Genomic DNA, 13,705 nt, shown 5'->3' with positions numbered 1-13,705 from the left:
CTGTAGTGGCGGTCACGCACGTCAGGATGACGCTTCATCCCACGTGACCGCCTCTGCAGCCAATCACAGGCTGCAGCGGCGACATGAATGAAACGTCATCGCTGGAGGCCGGACAGGAGGAAAGTAAGTATGAACGTATTATTATTATTTTTTGGCATGTATGTATGTTGGCATGTATGTATGTATGTATATCTGTGCATGTATGTTTGCATGTATGTTGGCATGTATGTATATATGTGCATGTTTGTATGTATATTTGCATGTATATATTTGCATGTATGTATGTTTGCATGTATGTATTTTTGCATGTATGTTGTCATGTATGTATGTATGTTGTCATGTATGTATATATGTGCATGTGTGTATGTATATTTGTATGTATGTATGTTTGCATGTATGTTTGCATGAATGTATGTATATTTGCATGTGTGTGTATATATATATATGTATGTATGTTGTCATGTATGTATGTATGTTGTCATGTATGTATATATGTGCATGTATGTTGGCATGTATGTATATATGTGCATGTGTGTATGTATGTATCTATATTTGCATGTATGTATGTTGTCATGTATGTATGTATATATGTGCATGTATGTTTGCATGTATGTTGGCATGTATGTATACATGTGCATGTTTGTATGTATATTTGCATGTATATATGTTTGCATGTGTGTATGTATGTTTGCATGTATGTATGTTTGCATGTATGTATGTTGTCATGTATGTTTGTATGTATGTTGTCATGTATGTATGTATGTATATATGTGCATGTATGTATGTTTGCATGTTTTTATTTTTGCATGTATGTTTGCATGTATGTTTATATATATGTGCATGTATGTAATTATGTTTGCATGTATTTATGTTTGCATGTATATTTGTGCATGCTTGTATATATGTATGTATGTATCTTTGCATGTTTGTTTGTATGTATGTATGTTTTCATGTGTGTGTGTATGCATGTATGTATGATAGTTTGCATGTATATATGTGTGTATGTTTGCATGTATGTATATTTGCATGTATATATGTGCATGCTTGTATATATGTATGTATGTTTGTATATATGTATGTATATATGTATGTATGGCCATGTATGATACTGTCTGCTGGCGCCCTGTATCTAAGTCAACTTCGCGGCAGGCTTCTATACATGGTATAACAGTCAGTATCACACATTAAACTGAATCTAAGCCTACGACATGTTTTATTTCATTATTTTATTTTTTTACAGGTTTGGTGTTTGGACTACGTCGGTTTCGAGGACTACTTCGATGACGGTTTTTTTTCTACAATAAAATGGTTAATGAGGGTTGTGTTGGGGGTGCTTTATTTCAATAAAATATTTTATCTATATCTTTGTCTTTTTCTTTTCAAATTTTATTATTACCACTTTAGTAATGGCCGCTGTCTGAGTGACAACATCCATTACTAATGCGAGGCTTAGTGTTAGCCGGTGCAGAGGCTAACACTAACCACCATTATTACCCCGGTACCCAAAACCACCAGGGGTGCCGGGAAGAGCCAGGTACGATCCAGTACCCGACCATCTGTTGTGATGGTCGGGCCCTGGGGCGGCCGCAGGCTGGTATTATGAGGCTGGGAAGGGCCAAAAACAGTGGACCTTCCCACCCTTGTAATGCTAGGCTGCTGCTGCTGTGTTGTATCTGGCTGGTTATAAAAGTGGGGGGGACCCCACGTCATTTTTTTAAATTATTTATTTATTTACATTTTTTTTTTAAAAAAGACATGGGGTTCCACCCAATTTATCATAACCAGCCACATACAACACAGTGTTATTAGCCTGGGAATGGACAAAACCAGTGGCCCTTCCCACCCATGTAATGCCAGACTGCTGCGGCCTTGTATATGGCTGGTTATTAAAAATGTGGGGGACCCGTCTATTGCTAAATTTGTTAAATTCCAAAAAAAAAACGACGTGGGGGTCCCCCCCATTTTTATAACCAGCCCGATACAACACAGCAGCAGCAGCCTAGCATTACAAGGGTGGGAAGGTCCACTGATTTTGGCCCTTCCCAGCCTCATAATACCAGCCTACGGCCGCCCCAGTACCCGACCATCACAACAGATGGTCGGGTACTGGATCGTACCAAGCTCTTCCCGGCACCCCTGGTGGTGGTGGGTACCGGGGTAATAATGGGTGGTTAGTGCTAGCCTCTGCACCGGCTAACACTAAGTACCGCCTTAATAATGGACGCTGTCAATCAGCCAACTGCCATTATCTAGGCACTAATAAAGTTTGAAAAAAAAAACACAAAGACAATTCTTTTTTATTGAAATAAGAAATCCCCAACAAAACCCTCGTTAACCATTTTATTAAAATTTGAAAAAACGCAGATCTACGCAGTAGTCCAACGAATCGTAGATGTAGTCCAATCGGTACATCAAAATCTGCAACAACATAAAAAAACAGTTATCAATGTGAACAATACCAATACTTCTACTCACCTACACACATATATACACGCACACACAAACAAACAACCATACACAGACACACACATATATACACAAACACAACAAGATATACACACACACATAAACAGACAAACACACACATATACACGAACTCACACATATACAAACAAAAACACACATATCCAAACACACACACACACAGTTATACACACATACACGAACACATATACACAAACACATATACAAACAAAAACACACATACCCAAACACACATATACACAAACACATATACACAAACACACCCATATATACACACAAACACACACCCATATACACATACAAAAACACACACAAACATCTACACACAAACATATACACAAATACACCCATATATACACAAACATATACACAAAACACATATACACACACACACACATATAAAAACAAAAACGGACAAAGTCACATACCCAAACACACATATATACACAAACACACACATACACAAACACGGTTTCTTTTAAATGCTGCTGGGGAACCCGCTCGATCCACTATATACGGCTGCGCTACAGTGCAGCATTTAAAAGAAACAGGATCCTGACCTGTCCATAGAGTTTAAGGCAGCACAGAGTATTTCAGGAGATGAGCATGCAGATTCAGTGCTGCTGCGAACTCTGCTCTTACCATTACGTAGCTCTCAGTCTGTTACCTCTCCTCCACTCCTGTCCTCCAGAACACCTTCACATGATTGGCAAGTCACCACGTAATGGTAAGAGCAGAGTTCACAGCAGCACAGAGTATTTCAGGAGATGAGCGTGCGGATCTTGTGCGGGGTGGTGACTTGCCAATCACGTGAAGGTGTTATTGAGGACAGGAGTGGAGGAGAGGTAACAGACTGAGCTACGTAATGGTAAGAGCAGAGTTCACAGCAGCACTGAATCTGCACGCTCCTCTCCTGAAATACTCTGTGCTGCTGTGAACTCTGTTCTTACCATTACGTAGCTCAGTCTGTTACATCTCCTCCACTCCTGTCCTCTATAACACGTTCACATGATTGGCAAGTCACCACCACGCACAAGATCCGCACGCTCATCTCCTGAAATACTCTGTGCTGCTGTGAACTCTGCTCTTACCATTACGTGGTGACTTGCCAATCATGTGAAGGTGTTCTTGAGGACAGGAGTGGAGGAGAGATAACAGACTGAGAGCTACGTAATGGTAAGAGCAGAGTTCACAACAGCACTGAATCTGCACGCTCATCTCCTGAAATACTCTGTGCTGCCTTAAACTCTGTGGACAGGTCAGGATCCTGTTTCTTTTAAATGCTGCACTGTAGCGTAGCCTTATATAGTGGATCGAGCGGGTTCCCTAGCAGCATTTAAAAGAAACAGGATCCTGACCTGTCCACAGAGTTTAAGGCAGCACAGATTATTTCAGGAGATGAGCACGGGCAGCCGTTCGTTTTTCCGAGCCGTGCTCCCATCATGCACACGACCGTAAAAACACCCGTTATTGCGGGTCGTAATTACGACCCGCAATAACGGGCTCATAGACTTCTGTTACCCACGGGTACCTTTCCGTATTCTCACGGGAAGGTGCCCGTGCCGTTAAAAAAATAGAACATGTTCTATTTTTCTATTTTACGGGCCGTGCTGCTATAATTATAATGACAGCACGGTTCGCAAAAGCGTCCGGCTGCCCGTGGCCGGCCGGCCGTGCTCGTACTTACGAGTCGTAATTACGAGCACGGCCCGTAAAATAAAAAAATAGAACATGTTCTATCTTTTTAACGGCACGGGCACCTTCCCGTGAGAAAACGGGAAGGTACCCGTGGCTAACAGAAGTCTATGGGCCCGCTATTTCGGGTCGTAATTACGACCCGTGATAACGGGTGTTTTTATGGTCGTGTGCATGAGGCCCCGTAATGACGGGTGGCTACATGTGTGCACCCGTCATTACGGCAGCGTTGCTAGGCGACGTCAGTAAGGGTATGTGCACACACACTAATTACGTCCGTAATTGACGGACGTATTTCGGCCGCAAGTACCGGACCGAACACCCTGCAGGGAGCCGGGCTCCTAGCATCATATTTATGTACGATGCTAGGAGTCCCTGCCTCTCCGTGGAACTACTGTCCCGTACTGAAAACATGATTACAGTACGGGACAGTTGTCCTGCAGAGAGGCAGGGACTCCTAGCATCGTACATAAGTATGATGCTAGGAGCCCGGCTCCCTGCACTGTGTTCGGTCCGGTACTTGCGGCCGAAATACGTCCGTCATTTACGGACGTAATTAGTGTGTGTGCACATACACTAAATAGTCACTGTTCAGGGTGCTGAAAGAGTTAACTGATCGGCAGTAACTGTTTCAGTACCATGGACAGTGACTACCGATCACAGTACCTGTAAAAAAAAAGACGTTCATACTTACCGAGAACTTTCTGCTTCCTCCAGTCCGGTCTCCTGGCCGTTGCCTTGGTGACGCGTCCCTCTCGACATCCGGCCCGACATTCCTTGATGACGATGCAGCCTTGTGAGCGCTGCAGCCAATCACAGGCTGCCGCGGCCTCTGCAGCCAATCACAGGCTGCAGAGGCCTCTGCAGCCAATCACAGGCTGCCGCGTCAGAAAAGGTCGGAATGGAGGAAGAAGAGGGACTCGTCAACAAGACAACGACCGGGTACGTATGAAATGCTTTTTATTTTATTTTTAATCAGCAGCCTCTTTTCTCTATCAGTGATTGATAGAGATAAGTGGCTGCCGATTTGTATAATGTTTTTGACCGGGTTCGGTCAAAACGGGTTCGGCCGAACCCGGTGAAGTTCGGATTCGCTGCGAACCGAACTTTACCGGAAGTTCGGACCGAAACCGGGTTCGGTTGTCCCGGTTCGCTCATCTCTAGTTTTGATCTATAAAGTCAGAGGAGTATTTTTGGGTATACAAAGCAGTGTCTCTTTCTTCTTTCCATTATATCGATATAACCTATGATTTGGATATGGTAAATTTACTGGGTAAGTGTCAGTTGAAACACTTATCTAAAATTTTGGTCTAATATATCTTGGTCATGATTGTGTCACCCCTTGAGGAAGCAGACCGCGAAACGCGCGTTGGGGTTCAACAGCACATTCGATCGACACTCCCGGGCCACTCATTATGGGTTAGACGATTTTTTGAATAGAGGGGTAGTACCTGATTTTTTCAGTCTGTGGACCTGATTTCCAGGTGATTCATCTCCACTTTTTCACCCTGTCCTTTGTATGTGAAGGTTGCACTTTTTCATTAGGATTTAACTATGCATCCGTACCATTAGAATTTGTGCCCTTGTCTCATACTCTGTACTTAGATTGGTTGATTATCTTGCCCTGGACTACTTCTGGGAGTCTCTCCTGTTGTGTTGTTTTGGAACTACAAAGTCCTTTTGTCCTTTTGTATTTTTTAACATTTTATGTGTATTTATGTGTTAATAAAGGTACTTAATTTTACTATATCTGGCTATTTAGCTCCTTGATCTCCTTCTGTTTATATATGATTGTGTCAACACCTTACCAAAATAAACAACTATCAACAGACTATTTTCTCCCAGCCCATCACTGAACAAGAAGTTGAATTAACAATCTCATATCTCCCAAATAACAAAACTTTTGATCCAGACGGTCTGTCAGGAGAATACTATAAAATTATTAAACCCCCACATAGTACCCACACTTGTATCCCTATTTAATTTAATATACATAGACAACATCCAAATACCCCTTTTCCATGACTCTCGAACCATCCTGATTCCAATAACTGGCCACTGACCCCATTTTGGTGCAATCCTATAGACCCATCTCCCTCTTGGATCAGGAATACAAATTGCTCACCAAAATACTTGCAAATAGATTACAGCAGGTTACATAGTTACATAGTTACATAGTTTGTACGGTTGAAAAAAGACACATGTCCATCAATTTCAACCAAGGGATGGGAAAGGGAAAGTAAAAAATTTCTACACATAGGAGCTAATATTTTTTTGTTCTAGGAAATTATCTAAGCCTTTTTTAAAGCCATCTAATGTCCCTGCTGTGACCAACTCCTGCGGTAGACTATTCCATAAATTTACCGTTCTCACAGTAAAGAAGGCTTGTCGCCTCTGCAGGTTGAACCTTTCTTTTTCCAGATGGAGGGAGTGGGTTTTACATGGAACAGGATTTCACCATATTTTTTGTATGTGCCATTCATATATTTATATAAGTTAATCATGTCCCCCCTTAGTCGTCTTTTTTCAAGGCTAAATAGGTTTTCTTCTTTTAATCTTTCCTCATAACTTAAATTCTCCATGCCCCTTATTAGCTTCGTTGCTCTTCTTTGTATTTTTTCTAACTCCAGGGCATCCTTTCTATGAACTGGAGCCCAGAACTGAACTGCATATTCTAGATGAGTCCTCTTTAATGCTTTGTAAAGTGGTAATATTACATCCCTGTCCCGCGAGTCCATGCCTCTTTTAATACACGACAATATCCTGCTGGCCTTTGAAGCAGCTGATTGACACTGCATGCTGTTATTGAGTTTATGATTTACAAGTACACCCAGATCCTTCTCAACAAGTGACTCCCCCAGTGTAGCTCCCCTAAGACATATGATGCATGCATGTTGTTCGTACCCAGGTTCATAACTCTACATTTATCTACATTAAACTTAGTTTGCCTATTGGACGCCCAAACACTTAGTGTGTTCAAATCAGCTTGCAATTCGCGAACATCTTCCATAGTCTGAACTATATTACATAGCTTGGTGTCATCTGCAAAAATAGAAATAGTGCTATTAATAATTATGTCATTAATAAAAAAGTTGAATAATAGTGGTCCCAGCACTGAACCCTGTGGTACACCACTTATAACCGGGGACCATTCAGAGAAGGAATCATTTACCACAACTCTCTGGATACGGTCCTCGAACCAATTCTCAATCCAATTACAAACTATACTTTCTAAACCTATAGTCCTTAATTTACCCATTAGACGTCTATGAGGGACAGTGTCAAATGCCTTTGCAAAGTCCAAAAACACTACATCCACAGCGGCCCCTCTGCCTAGGCTTCTGCTCTCCTCTTCATAAAAACAAATCCGGTTGGTTTGATAGCTTCTGGCCTTAGTAAAACCGTGCTGGCTGTCACTTATACTACTATTTTTTTGTCACATAATCCTGTATATAGTCACTTAATAGCCCCTCAAACATTTTCCCCACAATGGAAGTTAAGCTTACTGGTCTATAATTACCAGGGGAAGACCTAGAGCCCTTTTTGAAAATAGGCACCACATTTGCCCTGCACCTGTCCCTTGGCACTATACCAGTCACTAGAGAATCTCTAAATATTATGAAGAGGGGGACAGAAATAACTGAACTAAGCTCCATAAGAACTCTAGGGTGTAACCCATCTGGTCCCAGGGCATTGTGTATGTTTATTTTATTTATTTTAGCTTGCACCGTATCTACATTCATCCAATTCAGTATATCAACTGATATATTAACAGCACTGGCAGCGGCTACATCAGCTGCTCCTTCTTCTGTTGTATATACAGAGCGGAAGAACCCATTTAGTAACTCTGCCTTCTCTTGATCCCCTGTGACCAACTTCCATTACCACTATCTAGGGGTCCTACATGTTCAGAACTTGGCTTTTTTGCATTTATATACTTGAAGATTTTTTGGGGATTTGTTTTACTATCCTTGGCCACCTGCCTTTCATTTTGTATTGTTGCTGATTTTATTACCTTTTTACAGATTTTATTAAGCTCTTTATATTTTACAAAGGCTACAGCTGTACCCTAAGATTTGTATTTTTTAAATGCCTTTTTTTTTGTCATGTATTGCCCTTTTTACAGAAGGTGTAAGCCACGTGGGGCTTAATTTTAGTCGTTTATACTTGTTACCTATAGGAATAAATTTTGCACTATAATTACCCAAAGTAGATTTGAAAATCTCCCATTTATCATTTGTACCATTATTTGCCATTATTTCTTCCCAGTCTATATCCTGAATTGCAGCCCTCATCCTGGGGAAATTGGCCTTCTTAAAATTAAGTGTTTTTGACCACCCAGCCTGTGTTTGTTTTTTACAGTATATGTAAAATCGAACTGTATTATGATTACTGTTACCGAGATTTTCACGAACATTGACGTTCCCAACAAGCTCTGCATTATTAGAAATGACAAGATCCAAAACCGCTTCACCTCTAGTCGGGACTTCCACAAACCGGCCCATAAAATTTTCCTGCAACAGGTTGAGGAAATGTCTCCCCTTTGCAGTTGAAGCCGAACCATGACACCAATTAATATCCCAGTAATTAAAATCTCCCATTATCACTACAGTACTAGCCTGTGCAGCCCACTCCATCTGTTTATATAGCTGAACTTCCATCTCCTCAGTTATATTGGGGGGTCTATAGATTACACCAAAAGTAATTTTTTCAGTGTTTACCTCCCTTTGTAATTCCACCCTCAAGGTTTCAACCTCCTCACAATCTTCACCCTCTAATGTCTCATTCACACTCACCTTCATATCGCTTCTCACATACAGACATACACCACCACCTTTCCTATTCGCCCTGTCTTTCCAAAACAGTGTAAAACCCTGTAGATTTACAGCCCGATCATGTGAAGAGTCCAGCCATGTTTCAGAAAACACCAACTATATCTATATTTTCTTCGAGTACCAAGGCCTCCAGCTCCACCATTTTGCTTGCTAGACTTCTGGCATTTGTGAAAATATACTTTAACTTGACTTTAAATGTTTCACTTTCAGTATCAGAAATGTGATCATTTGACATTATTTAGGCATTTTTATTTTCACTGATGTTTTGTAACTAAAGGATCTCCTTATCTTGTTGCCTAGTCCTCTCCCCGCAGTCTGTTTCTCCCCCCACCAATATAGTCTGACCCCTCTCTAACCTAACTATCCCCTTATTTTCTACATTGGTCTCCCTCCTCAGCCCTAGTTTAAATACTCCGCCACCCCAGCTACAATTCTCTCCCCCAGTACAGCGGATCCCCTTCCATTTAGGTGCAAATCATCTGCAGAATACAGTTTGTACCCCAATGAAAAGTCAGCCTAATGCTCTACGAACCCAAAGCCTTCTCCTCTACACCAAGACTTAAGCCATGCATTTAACTCCCTGAGCTCCCGCTGTCTTTCCTGTGATGCGCATGGCACAGGCAGTATTCCTGAGAATACTACCTTGGAGATCCTTCCCTTCAAGTTGAGCCTAGTTCTTTAAAATTATTCTTAAGGCTCCTCCACCTACCATTTATTCTGTTGTTGGTACCCACATGGACCACGACAGCTGGATCATCACCAGCCCCTCCCAGCAATTTGTCCACCCGTTCCACTACATGCCGAACCCTGGCACCAGGGAGACAGCAAACCATTCTTGAGGCGTTGAGGTGGTCTTGGCGACAAATTATTCTGTCCGTCTTCCTGATTATAGAATTCCCTACAACTATCAATTGTCTTGCCTTACCTGCATTACCATCCCGCCGACTACTAGCTGGGCTGTTCTCCCGGCTGTTAGGGAGATCAGTATCCACTAGGGATAGGTTCTCCCATCAATTATCACCTCCTCTCAATAAGGTTTTCTGCGAAACCGCCATTCCTCTAATGGCATCCGACTGGCGATAGCTGCCACCATAGCAGCTTAATCCAGGTTATCCCCCAATCTATGCTCCTCAGCCTTGATGCTGAAAAAGCATTCGATATGGTATCTTGGACAATCTTATACACATCCCTCAGTTGCAAAACTTTGGACCTATTTTTTCCAACTTTGTGCAACTGATGCAAACAGACACACACACATCCTTCACCAAAAATTGACTAAATACAAGCCCCCAGAAACTACATAGAGGAACACATCAGGGCTGCCCCCTTTCCCCCCTTCTATTCAACATATCGCTGGACCCTGTAAAATGCATGATACTCTAAAACGTCTGTCCAAGGAATTAAAATCAACTCCCAAGAGATACGTGTCTTGGCATTCACTGATGATGTACTGTTGTTTTTAATCTAACCCTAGACTATCCCTTCCTTCAGTCCTCTCACTTATTGAAACGTGTGGACCACAGTCAGTTTTCACTATTAATTTACAAAAATCAGAAGCTTTGCACCTAAAAGGCCCATCCCCTCCTTCATGGGCGGCTATGAATCTATGAACAATCCTCACAAAAAAACGACAAAAGCTATATGTTGATAACATAAACGCACACATAGGACATCTAAAACACCTACTGCACACCTGGCAATCCTCCACCCTCTCATTCTCCGGCAGAGCCATCCTGCTGAAATTAGTCACTTTTCCTAAACTGCTGTATCTACTACAGTCCCTCCTTATATATCTGAAACCCAAAGATAAAAAGATTATCACGGCCTTATACATAAACTTTACATGGAACAACGCCTGCCCCCGAATAGCCATGAGAGTTTTGCAACAAACAAAATTTTATGGTGGTATAAATTTCCCAAATATATGTAATTACAACTTGGCGGCTACTTTCAGAGTCATGGCAGACTGGACCCACAACACATCCCGCTACTCAGATCCCTCCATAGAGGCACAGTTTGCCAAACCCCATTCCCTATTGTACATCATACATGCCCCCAGTGACAGCCTTTCAATTGAGGTGCGCCTCAACCCTCTCCTATACAAGACTATCAAGACATGGCATGTTGTGCGCAAAAGAGCGACCCTGGACCCCCATGCTTCATTACTGCTACCGTTCCTGGGTAAACTGGACTTTCAACATGGTCATCCTACTGAAATATTTGACTGGTGGGGGTAGAGGGGCGTGAGATGCATCTCCGATCTAATGCTGACAGACGCTACTCGCCCACTAACATTCAGAGAATTTAAAGATTAATTTTCCCTTTCCTCCCAATTACTGTTCCCCTTTATGAAGGCCTCTTGCCACAATAGGAAAATCACACACCACATAGCCCCTCACCCAAGATCTGATAATCAATTTACTACTTAAAACTAAAAATGTGCATGGTATGTTATAGCTATATTATAATTTCCTGAGATCTCCTATAGACTACACTACCCCTCCAATAGGGGCAAACTCTTGGTTACAGCACTTTCCTACCTTATCCATTAAGGATATTATGGATAGCCTATATACTGCTTCAAGGTTTCTCCCGTCTGCATCTTATTGGGACATGGCACTGAAAATTACACACAGGGCTTACATATCACTGATGAGGAATTACCATATGGGCAGATTCCCTACATCAGCCTGTCCAAAATGCTTGATTTAAAACGCTGACCTCTATCACGGTTTCTGGGGTTGTCCTGTTATCCATCAGTTTTGGAAGAGAGTTGAAAACTTTGTTTTACAATACTTGGTAAACTTTGTGTCGATATCTCCTGCTTGGGCAATTTTTGTAATTGACTCAGATGCTCCTCCGTGCGCTTTAAATGCAAAAGAAACCCTACTTTTTATAATTTCTAGTTCAGGTTGTAAAGCCATTCTACAAGAATGGCTTTCACCGCAACCCCCACCCTTGAAATTGTTCTTAGAAAAACTTTCACATATTTTCAGGATGGTTTGGGTGGAGGCTACCCTGCATAAAGAAATAAAAGTTAAACTTTTTTTTCCTTACGGGACTAGTTTATTGATATGCTGCCACCAATGAGAAAGCAAAAACGTAATATCTGTTTCCAATATATCACATGGTAACTTGAACAATCAATTGCTGGTGTCCGCCAATCAGCTTGTGATGTTTGGTTGTGTAGTTAACACTAATATGACACCTTGCTTTTTGAGCCTTATCGCTCACCTATAAGTGACTCACGCATTCTCCTTCTCATACAATATCCCAATATGCTTCCCCCCCTACCTTATGTTTATTACATGTCTTAATGATATATAATGCTCCCCATATCTTGTTTGTATTCCAGACAAACAGTTAGGTCCAGAATAATTTGGACAGTAACACAGTCTTTATGATTTGGGCTCTGCATGCCACCACATTGGATTTAAAATGAAACAACCGAGATGCAATTGAAGTGTAGACTTTCAGGTTTAATTCAAGGGGTTGAACAAAAATATCCTGTGAAACTATTAGGAATTGCAACAATTTTTCTACACAGCCTCCTCATTTCAGGGGCTCAAAAGTAATTGGACAAATTAACATTACCATAAAGAAAATGATTTTTTTTTAATACTTTGTAGAGAATCCTTTGCAGGCAATGACTGCCTGAAGTCTGGAACCCATGGACATCACCAAACGCTGGGTTTCTTCCTTTGTGATGCTTTGCCAGGCCTCTACTGCAGCTGTCTTCAGTTGTTGCTTGTTTGTGGGTCTTTCTGTCTTAAGTTTTGTTTTAAGCAAGTGAAATGCATGGTCGATGGGGTTGAGATCTGGTGATTGACTTGGCCATTGCAGTATATTCCACTTCTTTGCCTTAAAAAACTCCTGGGTTGCTTTCGCAGTATGTTTTGGGTCATTGTCCATCTGTGAAGTGACGTCCAATCAACCTTGCTGCATTTGGTTGAATCTGAGCAGAAAGTATATCCCGGAACACTTCACAATTCATCCGGCTGCTTCTGTCTTCAGTCACACCATCAATAAACACTAGTGACCCAGTGCCTTTGGCAGCTATGTGTGCCCATGCCATCACACTGCCTCCACCATGTTTTACAGAGGATGTGGTGTGCTTTGGATCATGAGCCGTTCCAAGTCTTCTCCATACTTTCTTCCTCCCATCATTCTGGTTTATAACTTATTTACTTTGCCATTCCCTATTACTTCATAGTTTAATACTTTATTTATTATTACTCTCTGATTCAGACTATCTTCCCTGACGGCAACCGCCTGCATTTTTTCTTTGTTCGAATTACCACTACGATCTGATTATGATAATTGTTGCCATTGTCTCTAGTGCTAACATTGTACTAATTCATGGAAATAGTTTTTTTCCACCTTTTTGCACAAAATGTATACATTGGCAATCTTTGTCCTTTTACAATGCTGATCATTACATATGTCCCTCTGGCATTGGCCTTGCACACTGCTGCTGTTGGTGAGATGTACACTGACTCTCACTGCTATCCATCAATTGCGCTCGGCTCTATTGACATTCTATGCCCACTTTTTCGCGCATGCGCCGAGGCGCGGCCTTTCTCTTGACCGTAATGTTCTACTTCTGTTTCTATCATATTTCCTACTGCGCATACGTTGATACGCGATATCGCATTGGTGGTTCGTGCTGAACCTACCATTCGCAGCACTAT

At 41.7% G+C, this 13,705-nt stretch overlaps 1 long non-coding RNA gene across 1 annotated transcript; it reads right to left on the bottom strand.

The window, feature by feature from the left end:
• Nucleotides 1-2,326: 2,326 nt before the first annotated feature.
• On the bottom strand, nt 2,327-5,053 carry LOC142743289 (uncharacterized). Its single transcript, XR_012881536.1, has 2 exons — nt 4,874-5,053; nt 2,327-2,418 (listed from the first exon to the last, which is right to left on the bottom strand). It is a non-coding gene; the product is annotated as an uncharacterized LOC142743289 (long non-coding RNA).
• Between the last annotated feature and the right edge of the window lie 8,652 nt (nt 5,054-13,705).

Source organism: Rhinoderma darwinii, chromosome 1 (assembly GCF_050947455.1).
Source record: "Rhinoderma darwinii isolate aRhiDar2 chromosome 1, aRhiDar2.hap1, whole genome shotgun sequence".
NCBI lineage: Eukaryota > Metazoa > Chordata > Amphibia > Anura > Rhinodermatidae > Rhinoderma > Rhinoderma darwinii.
The sequence above is the reverse complement of the archived record's forward strand: the minus strand, read 5'-3'. Positions and strand labels throughout refer to the sequence as shown.